At 46.9% G+C, this 27,334-nt stretch overlaps 1 long non-coding RNA gene across 1 annotated transcript in view; it reads left to right on the top strand.

The window, feature by feature from the left end:
* Window positions 1–620: 620 nt before the first annotated feature.
* LOC146854835 (uncharacterized) overlaps window positions 621–27,334 on the top strand; it is a 322,348-nt gene continuing 295,634 nt past the window's right edge. Inside the window, exon 1 of the long non-coding RNA XR_014981226.1 lies at window positions 621–783. This is a non-coding gene — a long non-coding RNA (uncharacterized LOC146854835). The remainder of the gene's footprint in view (window positions 784–27,334) is intronic.

The raw sequence follows: 27,334 nt of genomic DNA, 5'->3' as shown, positions 1-27,334 counted from the left end.
AATGGGCACTGAACCTCAAAGTAACGTGGTTCGGTAGAAATCTCACAAACCATGATGTAAAATGTGCAACCATCTTAAATACTATTACTTAAGACAGCAGAACAAAATGTCACATAGCATGCTATGTCAGAATATGGCACAGCATACTTGACAAACGTCAAGCAGATAACAAGACAGTGCAACAAAATGTACCATAGTATAAATCCATTTTATTGCATAGCGTATAGTAGCATGGTAAGAACAATATGACCGTTATCTCCGTCTTCCTCAGTCACCCTCCCACTAGGCACCCACCCTTAATCCGTTCCTCTCTTTTGTTTCCCATGGCTGAGCACCAAACTCGCAGAGCCAGGCATCCAGAGTCTCTCTTGCAAGCCCTCACAACAACCACATGCCGCGCATACCTTATCTCCCTCCGGACCATAAATCTTATCAGGCTGCTCATTTGCTTTGCTCTCATGTCCTATCTCCCGGTGTCCGTGTGCTACAAATGCTTGTTTATGGTTGTTTCCTGGTTACGCATAAGCGTCTCTTACATTCAGTTGTTTATGCTGGGACATCTTCCCCAACCGGTTGAGAAGGCGGGCGGGAGATAAGGGCGCCAGCGAAAGTCTCAACAATGTACCATTACGGTGACTCAGATGTCATTAGTCCATCCTCATTAGCACGTGCTCCTCGCTGGAAACATACTTGGAGTAAGAGTGCGAGTACACAAGGAGAAAACCGTGGAGATGCATGGCTGGATGTGGGACAATACACACTTAATACACGCCCATGCAGAAGGTATCCTTTAATTTAATTTAATTTAAAGTTACAATCTCTCTTTAAAGAACAGTTCCCTGTTTAGCTGTCTGAAGAGGTGAACTTGAACTGTGCAAGTCACAGCACCACAGTAATGGAGTAACTTGTCATATTTCCCTCCAAACCTTTCCTCAAACCATGGGACGATCCTAGAGAAGAGATGTCTCAGTGGGGGCAGCCCTGCGCTGGATGATTAGACTACGAACAGTACTATTAGGATGGATTGTGAGCTAAAGGAATTGAGATTTGCAGCAGTTTTCTTTGAATAACCATTGTAAGGACACAATATTGCTGTAAAAAAATATGTTTGCATTATCGAGATTGCTCTCATGGTCTTTACACAGCTGTAATATTGAAAGTAATCTTTGCATTACTGCAAGCTGATATGTAGTTAGTAACATAGAATGTTGGCAGATGCCAAACAAGTGTATTCCACCATGCAGCGGGAGGATATTAAAATTGAGAGGGAGGAGGGGAAAAGTTCGACCATTCTGTTTTGACCTTACTTTAGACCTTGCGCCTACTCAAAGTAATGTGATATGTGTTTCAAATTATCACGATAGGTTCTATTATATTATTTTGTGCATTAAATATATTGAGAGAAAATCTTTCTCGACTAGTTTCTGCAAAGTACTTTTTCTGGTTTTCTCAAGCAGTCCAGTCTAAGTCGAAGAAAAAGACGGAGAAAGTTTGCAAAGCATTTAAAAATTCAGTTTGAAAACTGTTACAGTGTGTTACGTCACATCCCTCTCCTTGGATGCCATTGTGTGCCTGCTTGAAGTGAGTCATGCATTGTGCACAGTGATGCAGGAGGCCAAAGTGTTTTTATAGTCTGTCAGCATAGGCCATCTTTTAACAAAGAAATATGTGGTTTGTTATGATATGGCTCTTCCCGATGCTTGCAGTGAAATGTAAGATATACTCTGCAATATGTGCCTGGCTGACAAAAGCTTTTAGAAATTTTTGAAACTGCTCATTTTCCATTGGCTCTTTTGATTTGAGGAGTTGGGTTTGCACTTTGTTACTGTGTTCAACAAGCATTTGCAATGCAATGGGTCTCGCATTTGCGAGAGTTTAAGCTATTGGCATGTAAATGACAATACCGTTTATTTATCTGTTTTGAAAAACAACACATAAATAAAAGGCATTGTCATTTACAATGCCAATAGCTCAAACTCTCGCAAATGCGAGACCTATTGCATTGTCAATGCTTGTTTTGTGTGTGCCTCGTCAGAGTCACCTTATGATGCTTTTTTGTTGAGGATGAAGGAGAAGGGGACATGGGGAGTGGATGCTCCTTCCTGGCCTTGACCTCAAGGACTCCTTCATGGCTTTCCTCCTTTTCCCCTGATTCTTGGGTTTTTGATCAGGGTCAGGGAACAGAAGGCCTCAGTGGTTCTGACTGCTCTGGCATGGCCCCTACTCTTGCTGGGATCCTCTTCTGATCTCAGTGATGGTGTCGCAGGCGATTCTGCTTCAATCTCCTCATCTCCTCTGCAGTTTCCTCCTCACCATCATGATTCCTTGGAAAGACTGAGGGTATGGAGGTTGAAAGTGAAGGACCGAAAAAGAAAGAAGGGTCTTTCAGATGAGTTAGCGTAGTCTGTCCAGTCTTCCAGGAGGGCTTCTGCACAACTGGCACACAGGAAGCACTGGAGCGCTTCCAAGGCATGGTGTCAATCAAGGGAGTTGGTTCCCCTGGAGGTAGGTTTTGTTCAGATTCTTTTCTTTCTTAATGGTGGGTTTTCATTACGCTTGAAAGGTTCATCATCGAGAGCCCAGAGGGCAGGGTTCAGATGTGCCTGGGATGATCTATCAGATGAACATGGGTAGTCCAGAAATGATTGAGAGGGTGTAATAATGTAAACTCTCACACTCAAGCGTGTTCTCCAGCCATCCTTGCCAGAGGTCTTGGTGTCCGTTTTATCGGATGTAAGGACGCTTGAAATAGGTGCTGATTTTGCATCACTTGTACTCTACGTGTGTGCGCATGCAGGCCTATAATACTGTTCTCCTTTTTGATGATCGGAACAGTTTAAGTTTAATAAAATATAGCATTCGACAAACGACCTTTAACTTTACCATATAAGCTTGTATTAAGATAAGGAGACATTACAAAATTGTAGGGCACAGGTGAAATCACATTTGCTGGCTGGCTTTTAGCAGCTTGATTCAGTTGGCATGACCTACTCACCAGTAGTTTGCAATGGCGACAACACCAGAACAAGAGTTATTTGATACAATCCTCTGTCGCAATATTTAACTGGCAGTCTGTCCAATGCATAAGTCCAGAGGGACTTGCACTTAGTAATACATAAAGCTGTGATATCAGGACACAATGGCGTCGGAGAGGAAAAGCGTAGATGTGTAGTACGCTTTCCTTCTTTCAGCAGCTTCCAGCCTCAGTGTTTATATTGCCCCGTTGTCTTCTGACAGGCAGCGTCGGCCCATGAACAGAGAGTACAAACACACTGCTGCGGCGAGAGTTCATCGCAGGCTCACACACTGTACCTGCAGCAAGCGCGAAAGAGAGCCTGGCATTCAGAGGGCGAGGGGGGAGCGGCAGCAAGCGCGAACGAGAGCCTGGCATTCAGAGGGCGAGGGGGCGGGAGACGCTTCTATATTTTTAACATGGGAAAAGTGACGCAAAAGTGGCGCAAGGGCCTTGGAAATCTGCCCTTTAGTGTCTGTTTAATCAGGTGCACTGTGGTGTGACAAGCACATGCAGCTCTTTTGCTATCAACTTTACTCTGCGACGTCCGTGCGGGGCGTTGTGCCTAGTACTACAGAGAGCACACTACTTACACCTGTGCTATTATAGGTTTCAAGAAGGGCCCCCAAAACTCTGTGACATCCCAGTCTCTGTGACGTCAGGGCGTCCCCTCGGTAGTCTGATACACAATAATATCTTACTACATTGCCTTCTAAGCGCCAACATTCACGATAATAGACTAACCTAGCGCTTGAGGGGCGCGCACTGCTGTGGTGGACTTTCCGGCTTCTTCCAAACTGGCCTCTTCGATGAGCACCAGTCCCACCAGGGGCTCGGAGAAGATTCTGTCGCAGTGTGCATGCGTCATGAAGTAAAACTCGAGTGCACGCCCCCGTGCGCCCCGAGCTCTCCAGCCCTTGGGATATTCCACCTGTCTGCCTCTTTTTAGCGTCTGCGGGTTTCCCATGGAATATAAAAAGACCCACGGCCGGCTTTAGGGCAGCGCGACTGGTGCGGCCGCAGGGGGCGCCGACCTGATTGAGGGGCGCTGTGTCTAGCAGTAGCTTATGATTATAGAGATGAGGTGCACTTTTGCTGGTGGTACTGAGAGAATGTGAGGAGGCGGACATGGGGCGCGGGTGCACAAAAAATGATTGTCGCACCGGGCGCCACCAGCTCTAAAGTCGACCCTGAAAAGACCTGAGAGGGGAGGAAGTGGTGGGCCACTGGTGCCTGCCGGCGGCTGCCTCTGCTTCCAATTTCGGAGGATGTCTTCTGATTGCTGACATGGGGTCCAGAGCTGAGCATCGTGGACGGCTTCCAGAGAGTGGACCTGGCTTATGATGATATAAACAACAACGATGGCTCCCTCGGAAGAAGAATTAAACTCCCTTGGCTAACTTCATTTTGCCATCCAGTATATTGTGCATTTATTCCTTGTATGCTTACTTCTATTTTACAAGTAACGCATTTTTCAACATAGCGCAGTGCAAGTAAATTGTGACAGTGGTGCAACAGATGTGCACAGTGCCATGAATAAAACATGTATGCAGAACCAGGGGATGAAATAAATGCAGACGTTCACAGCATGGCTCAGATTGAGAGTACAGTGTGTGCATGAATGTAATTGAAATCAGTCCACAATATTACAATAATCAGTACAGTTGCAGAGAATGGAAAATCACAATTAAAAAGGTTTATTTTTATTTTCTGCCCATTGGCTTCTTCCTTTGCTTTTATAGCCAGCCAACAGGTGTTTCGTGATAGAAGGGAGTGCCTCACGACTTCTTCAGGACTGCAAGCTTGGCACTGTGCTCTTGAAGAAACCTGTAAACTGGCAGTCTAGTAACACATATGAATCCAAATCCACTGAGAGTTCTCTGTCGCATGAAGAGCAATCCTATAGTATGCGGCTACTGCACTTTTGACCACTCTACTCTGTGCCACTGCACTCTTGACCACTCTACTCTGTGCCACTGCACTCTTGACCACTCTACTCTATGCCACTGCACTCTTGACCACTCTACTCTATGCCACTGCAGTCTTAACCACTCTACGCTATGCCACTGCACTCTTGACCACTCTACTCTATGCCACAGCACTCTTGACCACTCTACTCTATGCCACTGCACTCTTGACCACTCTACTCTATGCCACTGCACTCTTGACCACTCTACGCTATGCCACTGCACTCTTGACCACTCTACTCTGTGCCACTGCAGTCTTAACCACTCTCCGCTATGCCACTGCACTCTTGACCACTCTACTCTATGCCACAGCACTCTTGACCACTCTACTCTATGTCACTGCACTCTTGACCACTCTACTCTATGCCACTGCACTCTTGACCACTCTACTCTATGCCACAGCACTCTTGACCACTCTACTCTGTGCCACTGCACTCTTGACCACTCTACTCTGTGCCACTGCACTCTTGACCACTCTACTCTATGCCACTGCACTCTTGGCCACTCCACCCTGTGCCACTGCACTCTTGACCACTCTACTCTATTCCACTGCACTTTTGACCATTCTACGCTGTGCCACTGTACTCTTGACCACTCTACTCTATGCCACTGCACTCTTGACCACTCTACTCTGTGCCACTGCACTCTTGACCACTCTACTCTGTGCCACTGCTACTCTGTGCCACTGCACTCTTGACCACTCTACTCTATGCCACTGCACTCTTGACCACTCTACTCTGTGCCACTGCACTCTTGACCACTCTATGCTGTGCCACTGCACTCTTGACCACTCTACGCTGTGCCACTGCACTCTTGACCACTCTACTCTGTGCCACTGCACTCTTGACCACTCTACTCTATGCCACTGCACTCTTGACCTCTCTACTCTATTCCACTGCACTCTTGACCACTCTTCTCTGTGCCACTGCACTCTTGACCACTCTACTCTGTGCCACTGCACTCTTGACAACTCTACTCTGTGCCACTGCACTCTATGCCACTCTACGTTACACCACTTTATTCTACTGTGCACAGCTGCACTCTGTGCCACTCTACTATACTGTGCACTACTGCACTAAACGCAACTCTACTCAATTCTGCACTACTGCACTCTACGCCACTCTACTCTGCACCACTCCACTTTATGCCACTGCACTCTACACCATTGCACTCAACACCACTCAACTCTATTCTACTCTACTGCATGCTACTGCTCTTTACGCCTTTGCACTCTACGCCACTCTACTCTATGCCACTCTACACTACGCAACTCTGCACTACACCGCTCCACTCTTCACCATTGCACTCTATTCCACAGCACTCTACAATACTCTACTCTGCTGTGCACCACCACTGCACTCTTTGCCACACTACTCTACTCTGTACCACTGCACTGTACATCAATGTACTCTATGCCACTGCACTCTGCAACACTCCACTCTATGCTTTGCCACTCCACTACACTGTACACCACTCCACTCAATGCCAATCCAGTCTATGCCACTGTACTATATGCAACTCCACTCAATGCCACTCTACTCTATAGCATTTCACTCTACATTACTTTGCTCCATGCCACTCTACTCTACATCACTCCAAGTCATTCTACTCCACTCTATGGCACTCTACTCTATGCCACTTCACTCTACGCTACTTCAATCCATACCACACTACTCTGCCCCACTCCAAGACATTCTGTTCCAGTCTATGGCACTCTGCTGTATGCTAGCTTACTCCACTCTACGTCAGTCTACTCCACTCAACACCATGTCACTCCACTCTACTCTGCACCACTACATGCCACTCCACTCAAACCTGGTACACTACACTATACGTCACTCTACTCTATGCCAGGCCACTCTACACCACTGCACTTTGCGCCACTCTACTCCACACCACTCTACACATGCCACTCCACTTCACTCTACTGTACTCCCCTCCACTCTACTTTGCTGTACAACATGGCTAAACAAAATTGGCAAAGCCAATAGCATTCACATAGGTGAAACCTATTGGCTTTGCCTACGCTGGTTACAGTAAAGTTTGAAGACACAATCCGTGTATGTTCAAGGATTGAAGATACAATCAGTGAGTAATTGAAGAGGAAACTGGGTTGTAATAGTGGAAATGGGCTGTTCCTTCATCGTGATGTAGTGTTTTCCAAGTAGGGGTGGCTTCAGCTCTTACACTTAGAGGGGCTGGAAATCCTCTTTGGACAAAGTGCTGTAAAAAGAAATATGACTAGATTGATAGGCGGATTGATGGAAAAGTGAACAAACAGCCAGTGTCTCAATTGACAGTCCTAAGATTCCACCTGCAGCTGTATACTTTAGGCATGTTTTACAGTTGTACTGTGCTTCGGTTGAACCTGAGAGACAGCCTATTGGTGATGGTTTAGCTGATAACCGAGTGGTGAATGTGCCATACAAACTTTTTGATTTACTAAACATAACCCATAATTCCAGTGGTTCCAAGATCAACAGCACTGCTTGTGACAATAATTAGGTCTCGCCTACGCAGCGCGCATACGCTGGATAGGAAAAATACCTCTTGTAAACGATTCAGGTTTGGCCCCAAAAACGTGCACGCGTTGCATTGCTTTCAATGGCAACACGTGCACGTTTGGCGATTCACTTGCAGGAGCGAGCTTTGAAACCATATGGTTCCTGCTCGCTACCGCAAGGGAAACAATTACAGGCCCCCTCCTCTCTCCCCTCCCCCTGCTGCCTCCTCCTCTCCTCGTCAGTGCTTGCCGCTCTCGCTTGTTGGGTTTGTAGCCATCCTTCATGACTCTGCGAACAAAGAAACATACTTTTCCGGATACTGCTGTACAACTCAAACCTTTCGCCACAAAAATGCAAACTTGGACTTTGATGCAAATTAAAAAATACATCAATCAATTACAGCAGCGCACTATCAGAGCAGTACTGATTGTTATCGAAGGAGACGTAAATGAAGAGAAACTATGTTCGGTTTACGGATGCCCAGAATGCACCTTGGCAGATACCGTTTCCCGCGAATTCATTTCAAAGAAGGGGAAAGGAGCGCAAACTTCCCAGAAGCGGCTCGTCAGCGTGATGGTGACTTTAGCCAATGGATTGAGAGCATCCGACAGCTCTATCGCCGGATTGCCTAGCGTCAACACGAGGGGGCGGTGTGGGCCGAAGGTGGGCGGATGGGAGGGGGAGCCGCCCAAAGAGACTGGTGTGTGTTGTCTTTGCAGTGAGGTGGGGGGGTTCTCGCATGGAGTTTTGCCTGATGGATCCGGGCGTAAACGCCTTTGATTCCCTATTTATGGGTTTCTGCTATATGTAGAATTTATTTTATTTAATATAGTCTTGGACAAAGAGCGGCCTCCTCCCTCCCTCCTGATACCACCGCCCCTTTATTTTTAAGTACACCTACAAAGATTTTTTGTAATCCTGCATATTTACATTTTTTTAAATAAAAGCACGGAAAATAGATTTAGCACATTTCTATGGCATCCCTGGTCGCGGGTTACAGAGGCGGAGGGGCGGATGGCACCTCATAAGCATGGCAGCAGCGGCTTGGGTCCCGGTTCTGGAGGATTTAGCGGCGGGTCTTCCTTGGGCAGTAAATCGAGCAGTGGGTCCGGTAACTTCCCGTGGTCGCTGCCTCTGCCACGGTGCTGCCGGTGAAGAAGCCGAAGATGGAGCAGCTTCAAGCCGACCACGAGCTCTTCCTTCAGGCCTTCGAGAGCGAGTGCACCGAGCAATATTTTGCCCTGAACGGAATCTGAGTCCAGGGGTTCTCTCGCAGGCCCAGGTTCCTCTGAGAACAGCAGTGGGCCCTGAGGGCTTCTTACATGGCGTGGATAGATATTGGAGCACGTGTGCATGTTATTACATGCGTGTATGTGGGTGACAATTGTGTCCATAAATAAGCATCTGCAATATTAAGGATGATGCTCGTACACTTATAACTTGTCAAGCGTTCCTCTGTGTATGACTGACTACCTCTATGATGTGAATGTGCACCTGGGCGTGAGTATAGCATACATTCCGGCTCTTCACAGACCTATATGCCCACTTCAAATGTGATACTGTAAAATATGTAAGCTATTCTTCATAAAAGCTTCCTCTCTTTTCCAATGTGCTCGTATGCATACTGTTAGAACCGGGGTCTATCGTTGGCAGGGGTATGCACCCTAGTCCAAGTAGGGACCACCGCTTCCGACTGGGTAGCTTGGCGTAGAGCAGGAAGGCGTAACTTAAGAGGCAATGTGTAAAGTATTTGTGCAACACACAGTGACAGTGACACAGTAAAAGCACTCACAAAAAGGGACAGCACACCAGTTTTTATACAAAAACAAATCTATCTTTATCTAAAAGTTGTGCAAGATCCAAACATATTGCACGCATATTCATGGACAGTAATAACGTTTCCAATGGGTAATGTCTCTGAGGAGATTGCCACCAATACCTGGTAGTAGCTGTCTCTTAGATGGGAAGTACTGGGACAACGAAACAAAACCAGTTCCCAAATGTAGGAGGTTACACACTGTTCGCAATATTTCTGAGCCCGAGTCCCTTTTGTTAGCACAGACTGTCCTTCATTGGGACCAGATTTAAGGCAACCAGTGCTGGGAACTGTTTGGGCTCCCACAAGGAGGAATACAGCAACGCTTGGATTCAGTGAAGTTCCCAGAGCAAAGCAAGTCCCAGACACTGGCCCGGCCTGCAACGGAGTAAATGCCGCCACGGGCTGAGGTGAGCCAGTTCCGAAGGCCAGCCCGCAGTTAGGAAGCGGAATAGTCCCCAGCAGCTTGCACAGTCTCTGCCATGAGCCCAAAAAGGAGGCTTCCTGTTTCCCCGCCAAAGTACACAGTCCCTGGAAGGGAAATGTCCCGTCAGTCAGCCCCGTTTACCAAAGGCATGAATACACATTCCCGGGTAGTCCCGATAGAGACACACGTAAGCTTAGTTCCTCAGCGGGGTAGCACTAGAGCCCGCAGGATTGCATGGTGCAGGGGTTGGGCAGGCGACAGTTTTGAGCGGAGCCGAATGCAACGATCCCCAGCAGGCCCCCTTTCAGCACGGCCGCCCACAGCCTCCCGGAGCGCACAACCACAAGCATTACCTGGGAAGTGGAATCTGCCGCTGGTCCGAGGCTATTGCTGGTGTCACCCGGTTGCGAGCAGGCAGCCCTTCCGTACTCCGAGGGCGGCCTCGCTCTGGGATGAGCACCTTGTTGCCGGGCAACGCTCCACGCTGACACCAATCCCAGCGCGGCTCCTCTCTGATATCAGAGGAGCTGCGCATGGGATTCCCGAGGCTCCCGGGCCCACGGTGGTGATTCTCGGGGATTTTTAAAAGCGTCTCTGATGCGCTTTCACTCGGAGACGCATCGCCATCCTTTGGGAGCAGTACGGACACAGGGCTACAGGGCAAACAACCACAAGCCCCAGGAGCCTGAGGGGCAGCGTCAGATACGGAGGTCCCGCCTTCTGACCCCGGGGCTCGTACTTGAGCACCTCGTGCCTCCCACTCCTCGGGAGACGCATCACCAGCCTTTGGGAGCAGTACGGACACAGGGCTACAGGGACAAACAACCACAAGCCCCAGGAGCCTGAGGGGCAGCGTCAGATACGGAGGTCCCGCCCTCTGACCCCGGGGCTTGTACTTGAACACCTCGCGCCTCCCGCAACGCGGGACACGCGCGGGCGAGCGCCGGGCTAAGCCCGGGCCAAGGGCGGGCCCATTTAAGCCTGTTCAAGACCGTGCAAGGACGGGACGGGCCACCCCCCTTTTATCCTGCCTGGGGGTTCGACGTGTGAGTGTACTGCATCCGATTCTTCTTATTGACTTACCGGTCTTGTCATGCCACCAAAAGAGGCCAGAGGTAGCGTGGTCAATGCTAACCTCACAGGAACTATGGACCAGTTCATTACCAGGGTAAATAGTGTTATAGATCAGGAGATTACGATAATAGAACGTCGAGTTTCCCAGGACCTTGCGATGGCCAGGAGGTCTTCAATGGGGCACATTGCTAATGTGCGGTCTCCTGCCCAGCAAGGCCAAAATAGTGGTACTGTTGTATTACCAATTTTAGAATCCCCGATTACACATTTATTACCCTGTGGTATAACTAATGTCTCCTCGGGAGAACAGTCCACGGCTTCCGACTCGTTACTGACATCTCCCCATATGTTGCCGCCTGTCCCCAGCTTAGTAATAGAGAATAACACCAGGCAACTGCGGGAGAGACACCCAGAGGCTATTCCTAAGTATAAGCAAGGGCTGTCTAATAAAAATGGTGGGAAGAATAACAATGGCGGGAAGAAAAAGAAAGCCACGAGACACACTAGAAACTCTAGACCAATCCCTGTTATATCGGAGCAGCCCGATATGGATGCTACAGCAAATATAGTTGCATCTTTAGTTGACCCATCACCCACCAGAACGGTATATCAGGCTGCAAGCGGGGGGACCAACCAAGCTGACAGGGCAGAGGGGATGGCTCCCGAGCTGACCAATTTATGTGATATACTTAGACTTCTCCTTCGTCCAGTGGAGGATAGATTAAGTAAGATTGAACAGCACCTAATACGGATTGAGCATGACTTTGTGGGAATCATTGACTCCTTAAAGAAGGATGCTCATTCCAGGGTTTCCCAACCACTGGATAAAGTCAGAGGAGAAAAAGTCCCGGTTGTCCCGAAAGACCCCTCAGCACTGACTACAGATCATCAGGTCCTAGTTGAAGCCAATAAGGGCATAGCTGCGGCTGCTGACAGTAAATCTTGCCAGTATAATACACCTCAGTTTAGTGAGGGTGGTGGGGTCTCCATAGCCCAGGTTCCTAGGGGGAAAAATATCCTAAATTTACCCCCGGAAGTCTGTCCGTTTGTGGTAATTCTAGCAGGGGTCCCTGAATTGGGTAAGACTGAAGTTGAATCTACCATAACTTTGAGGAACAGGGTTGTCCATTGGTTAAATAAAAACAGACCATTGCCACTACACATAGTGTGTAAAATACTTATGGTTAGGAGGGTGCCATGGGTAGGCCACCTGGCCAAGAACATAAGGGGGGATTGCATTCTGATCAACTTCAACGACCCCAAAATAGTTGAGCATATTTGTAACTGGAGACACCCTAGCTTAGGAGTAACTATACGCTCTCTTCCATTGACCTACTTTTATCCTCCAGGTCACTTTACATCTTTAGCGGATGGGTGGACATTAGTACAGCGGAATGGGAGGGGGCTGTCGCAAGGGGGTTGGCATAGGCCTTTATCATCCTTAGATCGTACCCCCATTCAAAATCGTTTCAGCAGTTTGGAGGCTGTCGATTGACTCCAGGATAGAGTAGGAGTACCGACTAGTCCCTTGTTCCCCTTAGGCAGCAGTACTTCTAGTCCTTTTGTACCACTCCAGTTTCTGGGTCCTGAATTACTAATTCCTGCCAGTGTATCACAGAGGGTTATTAACATTGCTGGCCGACACTTGGATCATTCTCCAGGTGCCTTAACCTCCTGTGATGGTCTTTCCAGTCATTTTAAGATTGTTTCGTGGAATGTGGCGGGCCTACGAAATAAGCTTTCTTTACAGGACTGGAGTGATTTTATTGATGGGTATGACCTGTGTTTATTTCAGGAAACCTGGAGCCCCGAACCGCTGTATAAGCCTGGTTTTTCCTGTTTCTATGTACCAGCTACTTCGGTAGGTCGAGGTCGTCCATCTGGAGGGCTTATGGTATGGGTTAGGGTAGAGCTCAATCTTAAGATTACCCACCATTCTTGTCCTACACTAGATGTAATGAGACTTTCTCTTAAGGCTACGAAGAGTAATAATACCTGGGAACTCTTTAACATATATGCTAGAGGCACCCACGGGGGGTAAAATCCTCTACCATTTCTGTTCTCTCTGATATGCTCCTTTCCTGTCCTTCTGACTCCTTTATTCTGGTCGCCGGCGACCTCAATTGCTCATTTGAGCCTCTAGCAGCAGATGACATCCTGGAAATTTATGATGAGGATGCCAGATGGGGCATCCCCTCTCTGTCGCTTAAGCCAGTGAAGAGATGGTCACCGGTTGTCATCCAATTCAATGCTCTAATGCTAGAATTTGGGCTAAGAGTTGTAAATGGGCGCACGATTTCTGATGTAATGGGAGCAACTACATACAACAGGGTCCCCTGTCAAAGTCGAATCGACTATATACTGGTTGACAGGAGGGCATGGAAGTTTGTGGATGATATGGTCATTATACCATCAGTAAATAGTGATCATAACCCCCTGTCTCTTACAATGTTGGAAATGTGGCATAGAAAGGAGCACACCTCTATCATTGGATTGAGAATGCTAACTAAGACAGTCTTACCATCTAATTGTAATAGGTTCCTCAAATGGCCTAAGTTCATTTTGAATGAACTAAGATTAAGTAACCTAGAAGAAATTCTTAGTGATCAGACTCTTAGACTCTCTGCAGCATGTAAGGATAGGGCTGCCCCCGTTGCTGCAGTAACAATTTATGCGGATACTATAGATTTGATTGGTAGCCTGTTTTTAGACCCCAGCAAAAAGCGCCCGATGAGTGCTAAGGCTGCACAGAAGTGGTTTAATAGAAACTGTAGACTGAAAAAAGCCAGTTTGGTCCTTGCTATTAAATCTAACAACCAGGGTGACGTCCGGTTGGCAAGACTACAATACAGGCAGGCCATTGTAGATGCAAAGAGGGAATAGGAAGAATCGCATTGGGACAGTCTAAAAATTGCGAGCCAGTCTAAGAACGGCAAGCTTTTTTGGACTTTAGTGAGAAGATCCAATGGTCGTGATTTGGATCAAATTCCTAATCATATAACGGATAGGGAGTGGTCTGAGCATTTTAGCAAACTGTATGTAAGGGATGAGCAACTAGGCGGCCTAGGGCCTCCAAGTGAAACCACAGCCACTGATCCTGTTCAGGTTTTATTTGATAGGATAGAGAAGAAAGAGGTGGAGGCCGCTATAAATAAGATTGTACCCGCTAAGGCCCCGGGACAAGATGGAATTCCGGGCGACCTATTTAAAGCAAACACTGAGAGATGGGCCGCTTACTTTGTGATTTTTATTAAAGCTCTGCTGGAAGGCTCACCGGTCCCGAATTCTTGGAAGGGGGCCGAAGTAATTCCTATTTATAAGAGGGGTCCCAGGGGGGACCCTGCCAACTACCGCCCAATTAGTCTTATAGACGCTGGACAGAAGTTGGTTGGCAGGGTTCTCCTGGAGAGGGTCCTCTCATGGGCGGATGAAAATAATATTATCTCACAGTTCCAGGCGGGCTTTAGGGCCTGTACAAGCACGATCGATCAGGCATTTATGCTGGCGTTTTTACATTGGAAGGTGGTTACCATTGCCAGGGGCGGTCTTTACTTGGCATTCATTGACCTGAAGACCGCCTTTGACTTGGTCCCCCGTGACCGCCTTTGTCTGGTCTTGCAGGAGATGGAGATTCCTCCGCCCATTTTGAATCTCTTGGTCCGTATGCATGATGGTAATTATGCCCGCATCAGATGGGGGTCGCAGGAGCAAAAAACTGATAAAATCCCTGTGAACAGAGGGGTCTGCCAAGGATGTGTATTGGCTCCCACACTCTTCACGCTTTTTGTGAACGGTGTAGTTTCTTTTTTGCTTGAAGTCAATGCCGACGCCCCGGTCCTGGCGGGTGATAAAGTCCCTGTATTACTTTTTGCAGACGATACGTTGTTAGTATCGAAAACTCCGACAGGACTACAGAAGCTGTTGGATCGCTTCTGTTTGTTTTGTAAGCTGAGGGGCCTAGCCATTAATACTTCCAAAACTAAGCTTCTTTACTTTAACCCGAGTAGAGCGTCCAGTTCTACCTTGTTTCTTGACGGGATGCCATTAGAGCGCATCAAAGAGTTTGACTATTTGGGGATCAGAATTTCCGACAAGTTTAAATGGCAGGCTCACATTGATAAAATGGCGTTAAATTAAAAGCAGTTAGTAGGAGTACTAGGGAGGGAACATCGTGCCTCTACTACTAAGCCCATTGCTCCTGCTTTGGAAATCTACGCTGCAAAAGCTATCGGCTGTGCCCTTTATGGTGCAGAACTTTGGGGCTTTGGCTGTGTAGACGTGCTCGTGTCTCCTCAGAAAATAAGTTCTTTAGGGAGCATGTATCCCTCCCGAGGGGCACCCCAACTAAGCCACTCTTGAGCGATTTGGGTCGGCGCTCTATTAAAGATTTAGTCACTCTGCGTCCTCTCTTATTTTGGGCGCGGTTATGGCGTACTCCAGAGATTTCTAGGTACGCTGATGGCTTAAGAGAGGTTATGAATCTTCAAGGAGCTTATAAAATTGGATGGCTAGCTAATATAAAGAAGCTTCTTTTGGCAATAGGCCTTGTAACTGCTTGGGAGTATGGGGCACTGTTATCTAAGGCAGAAATTAAGAGAGCCTTTTGGGCATGGGTTGACAACCAAGAGCAGAGGGACCCTAACCAAGGCAGTTTGACTGAGGCATTTCGGCAGCATAAGTCTATGCCCCGCCTGGAGCCCTATCTAGACTTTATCATGAAGCCTAGGGATAGATCCCTCTTCATTCAGTTTAGGATGGGCACTCTTCCTCTTCGTGATCGTTCCAGCAAGTGGATGCCCCCGCATCAATCCCCCGTGGATTGCCCAAACTGCTTAGGTGCTACTGAAAACATTCTCCACCTTCTCTTTGTATGCCCAGCCTATTCGAAACCTAGACTGAAATAGTTAAAACCTGTGTGCCTGCAGCTTGGAACTAGGGACCACTCTTTTGCACTTAGAATACTCAAGGCTGACGTTAGTACAACCTTAGTGTGTGGGGTGGCTAAATTTCTAAGTTGGGCATGGTTGATTAGGCGGAAGGCTATATGATGTATTTGTATTAAATGTTTTTTATTATTCACAAAGCTGTTAAAGTTTAATACACTGTTTTAAATTATTTATTGTAACAAAAAGTCTGTACATGACTTTTTCTCTTAATGTATTTTTTATGAATCGTGTTTTAATGTATAAATGTGCTTTTATGATATCAAATAGCGAAATAAAGCTTTGTTGATTGATTGATTGCTTTCACTCGGGGACAATTCCTCACGATGGCAGTTGCTGGTTATGTCTGATCCTCAGTGGGGTGCAGGCACTTGCTCTCAGCCCCCCGGGGGTAATTTTAAATAATGCTCTCACTCCGGGCCGGCGGGGGTGACTTCGGGGGTAATTTCAGCAGCATCTTGACTCTGCAGCGCTCCCCGTCACAGCGCTACACAGTGCATTAAGGTCCTGGGCCGCGACAGTGATTTTGGGAGCAGTTTTGGTCACGGTGGAAGTCCCACGTTTAAGCCCAGCCTCAGACACGCTGCGTGGTCACGATGTCGCATACAAAGTCCTCTTTAAGCAGGGCCGGTCCTCGGGTGGTTGTAGGTCCTGGCACCTAGCATTACAGAGGCAGTTTATAGGGACAATAGAACGTTGTAGTCCCCTTGGGGCAAAGGCAGCTCCCCGTGCGCAGCGTTGCAGAGGCAGTCCTTGTAGTTTCCTTGCTGGTCTTGTGATCCCAGTGTCCAGGGGATCAGTTAGTCTTCTTGGTGGAGACACCCTGGTGCTGTTATTTTGTTCTATTGTCTTTCTGGCAATGCAAGATCAGCAGGCAGCAGGGCAGCTCAGCTAGTTGGGGCAGCAGTTCCTGGGAGCAGTCAGCCTCCAAGCAAGTGGCAATCCTCCTGGCGCTGCAGGCTTTACTCCAGCATTGTTTCTCCTTAGTCCAGTGGTGTAACAAAGATGTGAGGCCAGGACCCTCCCTTATATACCCTACAGTCCAGTTACTAGAAGGGTGCAGAAGTCTCTGGAATGGTCTGGGGGAAGGGGCTTCTGGAAGAGTCCAGGGAGTTCTGGGATGTTCCCTGCCTTCCCTGACTTGGCTGTCACAGTGACGAAAGACAGGGCCGTTAAGGCTACAGTGGGCAGCCGGTCACAGCCCATCCAAGGGGAGAAGGTGTGAATCACCACTCCCACCTCCCAACCCAGGCAGGCTATCAGTATGCAGAGGGGAGGGGGGAGTCTACAGTGCCCAGACTAAGTGTAGGCAGGAAAATGTCCACTTTCTAAAAGTGGGATTTCTAAAGTAGTAGGGCCCAAACCCCATATATCATTGGAAAGGGTTCCCCGCCCCGAGTCCAACAAGACCAAACATGACTGACTTATTAGATCCCTGTTAGAAATTATCCCATAAGGGGGTTCCCAATGTTAGCCTATGGAGGGTTAAGCCCCACTGCAGTAGCAGGGGCTTGTGGCAGATATGCCAGCGTCACAATGTTTTAGGGGAGAGCACCTGCACCTCAGCACTGTTTAGCAGTGGTGAGGCACCCAGAGGCCGAAGTCCAACAAAAAGGTACGGTACAAATGGGAGGCAAAAGGGCAAAAATGTAGGGGGAGACCACCCTAAGGCTGACAGGTCCAACACATACTATTTGCAAAAAATTTAATCAACGATCAAGTTCTAGGTTTGATATTTGTGGGGGAAAGATAAAGGCTCATGATATTACGATAACTGTGTAATTTATCAGCCCATCCTATTACTGATCTGAATTGTACTACACTTCCCAGCATCCCCTCACCCGGTGACGCTCCCGCCGACCAGCTTCCCGCGCCTGGAGGCGCTTAAAACATCGAACGGTGGCGAGGACTCTGTGTGCTGCTACTGGGGGTTTGTGTGTGCGGCCGGGCTTGTGCTCCGCTGAGCACGCTTGTTGCTCCTTCACCCCTCCATCCTGCGACCGGCCGGGCTTGGCTCCGCCGGCCGGACTACACTTCCGGACTACACTTCCCAGCATCCCCTCACCCGGTGACGCTCCCGCCGACCAGCTTCCCGCGCCTGGAGGCGCTTAAAACATCGAACGGTAGCTCGTCCCGCGAGGACGCGCGCGGGGCGCGCCGGGCTAAGCCCGGGCAGAGGGCGGGCCGTCTGTGGCCGTCGGAGGCTGGGCTGGGCCACGTCCCTTTCCTTCGCAAGAACTGTGAGTACCTATTCCGGTTTTGTACCCAGCAAACTATGTCTACGCGCTCTGGCAAGTTGTTAAGGAATGAAGGCGCTAGTGGGCCAAATGCGGCAAGCCCCATTATTGGATCTATGGACCGTTTTATTACCAGGGTGGCGGCGGTGATTGAAAAGGAGATTGCCATGTCTGAGCGACGTCTATCTGAGGTTTACCTCCCCTCAAGACGTTCATCCCTGGGGGTCGACGCTCAATCATCATTTATAACTCCCAGTACCCTGGTTCAGGCTGCTACTCCGCCTAGTGTGTTTAGTACTTCCACAGACCCACCCCAGTTGGTAGGCATTGAACAAAATATAGGTAGGTTAGAAAGTTTGGCTGCTCTTTTTCCCATAGTTACCGTGGAGCCTGACAGTCTTGGTAAACTGATTGCATCACCATCTATTAATACCCCAAGTGAAATCATCAGTGATCTGGAGCCCTTAACATCGTCCACTTCGCCCTTGGCACTACCAGAAGGGGAGACAGTTAGGTCCCCCAAAAACTCCCAAACACCAATCATTAGTCAGGAGAATAGGCCCTTGAGTAAAAAGGATCGTAAACGTAAAAAGGGCTGCCCAGTTAGACAGGCCGCTCTCTATCAAAGTTTAAGAAAGCCTTTTGGGGTAGGTATGAGAATTACAAGGGGAAAAGCTATAGTGAATAAGCCGGACATAGCTGGGGATGTTTTGAACCCTTCCGAGGAGTTATATCCTGGTGCAAATAGTGCAAATAGTGTGAAACTTTTAAAGCTTCCTGATTTAGCAACGGCAGAAAACATTTTCGAGAAGGTTTATAGCCTCTTGAATCCGTTGCTAACTCAAGTTAAAAACCTTGGGGAAAGGATAGACAAACTCGAGCAATCAACCCTCGATGGCTTCCACTCACTTAAAGCAGTAGTTAAACAAATAAGTAGAGTGACCGTAGCTAAGAATTTGGTTGCAAATGTAAACGAGCCTTCATCTCAGCGAGTCCCTAAGCACCCAATATGCTGCGATGAGGGAGTCTCTAATAGTCCATCAACTTTGGCCCCAACATCTATCCCAACTCCCAAAGCAGGACCCCAGCAAAAGGGTTCCATAACCCACATAGAGCCCGTTAAAAATAAGCTTAAGTCTCCCCATCAAAAGCAGCCTCAGGAACCGAGTGGCATATTGGAAGTTCGCAAAAAGCTAGGGGTATGCACTAACTTTAACAGGCCAGCCCTAGATAAAACCCCTAGGCCCGTCCCCCATGCTACCACTACATCTACCCTTTCACTGGCCTCTAGTAAGCAAGTACAACGAATCCCCCCAGTAAACCTTCCTCCAGACTGTCAACCCTTTGCGGCAGTCATGGTTAATGTGCCCCCTCTAAAGGACGGCCAGTTGGAAAATCATCAATCACTTAAGAATAAGTGTATCCACTGGCTAAAGGCAAATAAGCCAATCCCACTAGGCGTGGATGGCATTATACTGAGTGTCCGTAGAGTGGACTGGGTTGGACAGGGGAAAAAAATGCAGGAGGGGGACTGTATAATTATAAATTTTCAAGATCCAAGAGTGGTACCATCGATTTGCACCCCTATTCCCAATATGGGGGTTCCGGGGGTGAAAGTGGTAGATCTTTCCTTCTTTTACCCCAGGCAAATCGTTGATTTTACCGGTGGAAGTTTAAGTCCCCCTGTCCTTGGTCTGAATTGGGATGGGGTTTCAGGGGACTGCAGGGAGAAACATCTGCGGCCAGCAGGACCAATCTGACTGGAAGTTGGGCATAGAGTAGATTTAGTGGAAGCATTATCATTTAGTAATATAAATCCTACTAGTGGGATAGGTGATCTTGTACCCGACTTGCATGACCCTCGCTTTCCTCATGTGTCTCCGAGGAGCTCTACAGGTGGGGGTATTCCAGGGCCCTGCGTCATATCAGCTGTGACGGACCCTGCCTTTAAGGTTTTCAGCTGGAACGTCGCAGGGATTGCAGGAAAGCTGGCCCTGCCTGACTTTATTGCTCCGGTTGACGAGCACTCTCTGTGCCTTTTCCAAGAGACGTGGAGTTGTGTGCCGGTCCACAGGGTGGGTTTTTCCTCTTATTTCGCCCCTGCGCTTGTTTCGTCTTCAGGGAGGGGGCGCCCAGCGGGTGGCCTCCTTATTTGGGTTGCGGCATCTCTTGATTGCAGAATTATGGAATTCCCCACAGGTTCTCCTGACATACAAAACATCACCCTAATAGATCCAAGGGGGAGAGTTGTTTTAAACGTTTATAATGTTTATGCCCGGGGAACCGTGGGCGGGAGAAAGTCTCCTGTAATATCTCTACTCGAGACTTTGTTAAATAATACCCCATATAAGTCTCGTATATTGGTTGCAGGTGATATGAACTGTACGTTCGAGCCCTTGGGCTCGGACGTTTCCCTCGACCAAGAAGAGGAGGATTCCAGGTGGGGGATTCCGGCTCTGGAAATCCCACCGATTAAAAGGTGGTCAGAAGTGGCGCTTCAGTTATACTCCCTGAGCCTCGAATTCAATCTAAGGGCTGCTAATGGGAGGACACCCTCGGATAGGGTGGGCGCCCACACTTACAATAGGCCTGGACATACCTCTAGGTTAGATTGTTTTTTAGTAGATGTATGTCTGTGGCCCTATGTGAACGACATGCAGGTGGTCCCCTCGTCTGAAAGCGATCACAACCTCCTTTCTTTGAGTATGGCCCAATGGTGGCGAGACTCAAGTAAGGATACTATTAACCGGGTAACAGCACCACCTGAGGTCTCGGAAGTCTCTCCTTGTGGTAGGCGTATTAAATGGGCCAAACTGGTTTTATCAGAGGGGAAGCTTGGAGAAATACAATTTCACCTAAACCATACGGTATTAAACCTCGGATTATCTTCGGAGGGCGTGGGTAGAGTGAGTGCGCTCTTTGTCTCCCTGATTGAAGCCTTAACTAATGTCTTTACTCTACACTTTAACAAATTGGGTAATAAACATTCTAAAAAACCTATTGATGGCTGGTATACCCAATCATGCAGGGTTTTTAAGACTAAGCTAGTTGAGGCGATCAAAGCTAAGTCCCGCCCTGTGATACAGGAAGCAAGGAAGGCCTACAATAACTCCCTTAAATTAGCCAGGAGGGAGTGGGAAGACAAATATTGGGATGACCTGCTCCAGGCCAGTAAATCCAGGGACTCAAGGGCATTCTGGCATCTTATAAGTACACGGAAAAATCCCGATGCACTTGTGAGACCCTGTAACATCCCGCCACAAAGCTGGGTAAAGCATTTTGGGTCCTTATACCTCCCTCCAGATGGGGATTGTAATGTGGGGGTGGATCTCACTCGAATAACTGAACCTCATGCCTATGATCTTTTTACTCCGTTAGAGCTTGAGGGGGTTATAGGGTGGGTAGCCCCACGCAAGGCTGCGGGTCCCGATGGCCTCCCGGGGGACCTTATGAGGGCATATCCAGCGGAATGGGCACGGGTCATATCAGCACTACTTAATGACATCATGATGGGAGGGGCAGTACCAGAATCTTGGAAAGGGGCGGTGGTGGTACCGATTTACAAAAAAGGGTGCAGGGAAACACCGGGGAACTACCGACCCATAAGTCTGATCGACTCCACCCAAAAGATAGCTGGTAAAGCCATCCTTGGAAGGATTCTCCATTGGGTGGAGGAGAACAAAATTCTTTCAGACTTTCAGGCAGGTTTTCGGGTTGGAATGGGGACAATTGAGCAGGTGTTTAGGTTGGTATTATTGGGGTGGAAGGTGGTGGAACTGGGCAAGGGCAGTCTTTATCTGGCCTTTATAGACCTGAAGACTGCCTTTGACCTAGTCCCCCGGGAAGATCTTTGGAGGGTACTTCATGAGCTGGGCTTACCCCCTTACATCCTGTCACTTCTCATCAGCCTTCATGCCCATACCTTTGCCCAGGTCCGTTGGGGCAAAAACGGTGAACTCACTGAGAAGATTCCAGTCTCTAGGGGCGTAAGACAGGGCTGTGTCTTGGCACCCACCCTATTTTCACTTTATGTGAACGGGGTGGTAAAACATCTTCAACAAGAACCAGCCGACGCCCCCTGTCTCGGAGGAGTCCGTATCCCCACCCTGCTTTTTGCGGACGACACGCTCCTGATTTCGAAGACCCCTCAAGGTCTCCAGAAATTATTAACACGATTTCAGGAGTTCTGTGGTGCAAGAGGATTAACAATAAATGTGGATAAAACAAAATATCTAGTCCTAAATCCTCCTAAGAAACTGGGCCGCCCACCGACTCTAAACTCGATCCCCCTAGAGAAAGTAGCCGAATTCGATTACCTCGGTATTCGGATCACGGATAGGATGTCTTGGGCAAGACATATTGACAAAATGGTCCTCAGCCACAGGAGAGTGGGAGGTGCCCTTATGAGGGAGTTCAGGGCCTCTCCAAGGAGATCACTCACCCCAGTAGTTGATATTTACAAGGCTAAAGTAGTGTCATCAGCCTTGTATGGGGCAGAATTGTGGGGTCATTGTTGTTTGAAAGACCTAGAGACAGCGGAGAGCAAGTTATTGAAATCCCTTATCTCCGTGCCCCTGAGCACTCCATCCGTACCTGTCCGGTTGGATATGGGCTGTAAAAATATTAAAGACCAGGCCCAGCTTCGCCCGCTTTTGTTATGGACAAGAATCTGGAGGGGTGAAGAATTAAAATCTTATGCTGATGCCCTGGGGGAAATAATGAGTTTGGGGGGTTGGGCTAAGATAAAGTGGCTAAGAGATACTAAAAAGCTTCTGGAGAGTGTCGGTCTAGGAGGCTGTTGGTCATCACGTTTAGCCCCTCCAAAAGAAGTTGTCAAGGCGCTTTATTGGAACTGGTGTACGGAGCGGACAATTACAAACTCTAATCACTGCAAGTCGACTGTCGCCTTTTTGCAAATTAAAGACACTGTGGTTTTTGAACCCTACCTGGACTTGATAACTCTCCCTTTTGATCGAGCCCTTTATTTTAGATTCAGAGTCGGATGCCTCCCCCTCGGTGCACTGGTATCGTGTTGGTCACCTGTGCCCCATATTTCTTCCAACTGTGCGTGTTGCCCAAGTAAGGCCGAGACCATTGTACACGTCTTATTTGTTTGCCCGGACTATGCAAGGCCTAGGAGTGTCTGGTTGAAACCCCTTTGTCGCAATATGGGCACACGTAGTTACCTTGAAGCCCTGCGTATCTTAACTACGGACACTTCCCCCCTTTTAGTGTGTGGAATTGCAAAATTTTTAAAGTGGTCCTGGCTTATTCGTTGTAAGAGACTGTCAGTAGCTGTTTAATTCTCTTTTTAGATAATTTATTGCGGGCAATTTATGTCCTTTTATCTTCTTATGCATTTTCTACTGGCTTCTTGTTGCTGTGTTTTTTATGTGTCTATTGTAATAATTGTATTTTTTATGTGCTTACAAGATATCTTGCATATCGAATAAAAGCTTATGACTGACTGACTGAATTGTACAATCAGTGTTTGTCAAAGAAGTTCCCAAAACAACCCTTCGAAGAATCGTGAAATGCATATGTTACTGTGATATTGCACGTGTCCCGCAACTTGCATGATTTGCAATTGATACAAATCACTTGAAACCTTCGATGCAGTGGCATCCTGGCTTCATTTCTCTGTATATCGCCAACGTCTTGATTAACGATAGAATGTCGGTTTGTTTAAAGTAGTAGATGGTGGGTGTCGGTGGATACCATGGCTCACTTGAATCTTGTCACTATCTAAATTGCTAGTTTTTGTTTTATTGGGTAGAACAGTCGTAAGTTCCTGTAGTATTCCGTTCTTCATTACTGTATTTGTCTGGAGAGGTGAACAGGTGCCACAGTGTTGACTTCTTTGCAGTGTACCTGCAGCACACCATCAACACTTGATGTTACTTTTAAAGTTGATCCCTGCTTTTGTCCATAACTTGTCGCATCGGAAGCTTCAAAGTGCCTGGTGTAGACATGGCAGCATCTTGTCGTTTCCGTTTAAGCTTCTGCCACACGTTCACCTGCTGCCTCTGCGAATCATGTTATAGTGATGAACATGTCTAGAGGTAAAAGGAAGCATAAGCACTTGCGCATAATGCAGAAAGCTAGGTGCACTCTAAATCGAGGCAAGTGTTTTTTGGTAAGGGCCGACGTTGACTGGGTGCTCCATTATCCAGCATGGTATCACTATGCCTTCATAGGCGCTGGAAGTAGGGGTGCTACAACTCCTCTTAAATAACCACCCTGGAGTTCAGAAGGTGAATGAGCAATAAAGAGGCCTTCATTTTTAATCTTGTTTTATTTACGGAGGGCCCGATTCACAGAACTAACTTAAGACAAAATCCTAAACTTACTACCATTTTCGTATTCACAGAAGGCACTTACTCATTTTGGTATTCACAGAAGACACTTACTCACTTCGGTATTCACAGAAGTTAGGAGTCCTAACTTTAGGACTCCTAAATGCCTTCTGTGAATACCGAAAGTCTTAAAATTAGGATTTTTCTCAGTTTAGGAGTTCTAAAGTTAGGACTCCTAACTTTACTACTACTAAACTGAGAAAAATCCTAATTTTAAGGCTTTCGGTATTCACAGAAGGCATTTAGGAGTCCTAACTATACTACTACTAAACTGAGAAAAATCCTAATTTGAAGACTTTCGGTATTCACAGAAGGCATTTAGGAGTCCTAAAGTTAGGATTCCTAACTTCTGTGAATACCGAAATGAGTAAGTGCCTTCTGTGAATACCAAAATGAGTAAGTGCCTTCTGTGAATACCAAAATGGTAGTAAGTTTAGGATTTTGTCTTAAGTTAGTTCTGTGAATCAGGCCCCGTGTGTTCCCAGACAAAGGTCAAATGTCATTCTATATCTTCTGTCAAATTACAGCTTATTCTTTTAACATATGGATTGGTGTTACTTTTATTTCTCTGACTGCAACCGTAGAGGATTTTGTAAAGTGAACTATCTGACTTTATTTCAGTAGTACAAGCAGTGTGAATGGAAAGGATGTAGGTTGGCAGTTATGTTTTTTCTAACACATTTATATAACAGTAAAATTCCTGGACACATTATAAATATATCAAGTTAAATAAGCTCAAATGAGGCACATTTTTTTTAAAGTTCTGAGATGGGCACAGATTTTTATCAGGATCAAAACACTACATGGTGATGTGGAAATTGTACATAAGTGCAGATACCCGATTTCTACACACAATTTTGTTTGCGATAAGTGGTTCTATCAGTACAACAATATAGTATGTTGGTGCGAATTGTGTGTGCGTTTCAGTGGAAAATGTGCTGACTGTAAATGACAGTGCGCTGCTACATCACGCTTTGGTGATATATTCGCGACAGTGTGCTCTCAAATTAACCACCAGCTGCATACCCCACCTATACCACTGTCCTGCTAAATAGCAGTGGCTCATGTGCAATATTTCTTCTTAGTGTGATGCTTGCATTGTTCACAATTCCTATGACTTCAGTGATGTAACATTGAGGTCAGCACCCCCACTCTGCAAATTGTTCCAGTGCACTGCATGTGTTACCAATAGAACACAGCCTCTTTGGCTGAATTAGAAGTTGCCATATTCTACAAGTAACGTTTCTCCAATGCTTCCCATAACCATGTTTATTATCTTTTCTTGGCTATGATAGCAACGTTTTCTTTTTAAATTCTGACTTCTTTCGTTGTTAAGGAAAGGACACCTTTTTAAAACATTTGTGTACTGTATTTGACTTTGTTCATTTAACTTATTTACAAGACCTGATGCATTCTCGTTTATGTGTTTTTTTTATTTTATAAAGTTCTTGCCGGTAATAATCTTGGGGACCAACAAACTGTTATTTTAGTAAGTAGGAATGCAAACTTCGGTTGCATCTCTACTGCTAATATGTATTTATTTGCTTGTGTTACTTGGCATACTAAGGGCACCGCTTGTAATGCAGATATTTGAATTGTTAGCTGAATAAGAAATATGCAAGCTACACAATAGCATTAAAAAGTAGCCGACGCATTGTAAATGACAGATGCTCTGCTTTACTCCTGCACGGAGTATGTATGTCGTATTTCAAACCAACGAGATCCTTCATTTGTCGTTTAATTGAAAGGTTTCCATAATTCGGAATCCACCACCAATGCATTCTGCTGTTGAAATCGTGCTCTGTATCAAAGGTTATTTCTGTGAAATACATGTAAACCTTCTGCTGGTTGGTGGTGTTAAAATAATTTTTTCAGTGGCTCATAGTATATTTTTCCATAATTTGTATAATTTATGATTTTCCTATTTTTCCAATTCTGTTATTACTTTGGGAAATATATACCATTCCGTGTTGTCATAACGCTTTGGCAACTTCATTCATTTTTAATGGTATGGCCAGATAAAAAAACAAGCATTGGCATAGCCAATAGGTCTCGCCTTTGGGACCTTATAAGTGTTTAGCCATGCAACAGTTGATGTTGTTGCACTAAGAATATTGTGCTGGATAACTAAACACTTATAAGGTCCCAAAGGCGAGACCTATTGGCTATGCCAATGCTTGTTTTTAATTGCCATTGAGTGGCACAGACCCCAAAAAACTGGCCCGACCCATACACAACAAGAACCAAAACCAATATTACCATTAATCTTCGAACGATAAGACAAACAAAAATAAACACTTTGACTCAACACTCAACCAGGTACTAAATGGGGTTCTATGGTTGGGAAACGAAAAACATTGTGGTGAGAAGTGCCAATGAGGCAGTCATCGGGGGCTATGAGGTGAGGGCAAGGAATGAGGTTGCATTCTGGTGCTTGGTTTAATAATGCTCACCCCTCTACGAGTGAATCATCACTAAAGCTACTTTTCCTGCATGTTCCAGCAACAAAGCTCACAAACCTATTGCCTTCTTTACATTAACTGTAATTGCATAATAGGAAGAAGTATATGATTATTAGTGTCTCGGTGTTGGAACACGCATAATGAAGTAGTTTTAGTAATCTCGATCACTACTTTAGCTATTTGACATTTTTAGCAATATACAGTGCAGGACTCATAGTGACCTCCCATCATGATCGCTTACTCATGTGTTGGAAGTGTGTAAAGAAAGGGACTAGAGTATAGGGAGGTTCAGCACCAGCATGCATGCAGCAGCCTACATAGAGAAAAGGGAGAGTGCACATGACTGCTTTGGTCGGCCACAGGGCCTACCAAAGCAGTCAGGACCCACAACAGTGGGCATGCCACTCCCCCCTGCCCTCGAGCAGGACCGCCCACCTTCCCTACCACAACCAGGTACTCCAGGTACTTATGCTTTCTCGCAGTGCGAAAAGCAGAAACATAAAATGGTAGTTTTAACATTTTATGTTTCTGCTTC

The sequence above is a fragment of the Triturus cristatus genome, chromosome 4_1 (genome assembly GCF_964204655.1).
Source record: "Triturus cristatus chromosome 4_1, aTriCri1.1, whole genome shotgun sequence".
Classification (NCBI taxonomy): Eukaryota; Metazoa; Chordata; class Amphibia; order Caudata; family Salamandridae; genus Triturus; species Triturus cristatus.
This window is presented reverse-complemented; position numbering and strand designations above follow the sequence as displayed.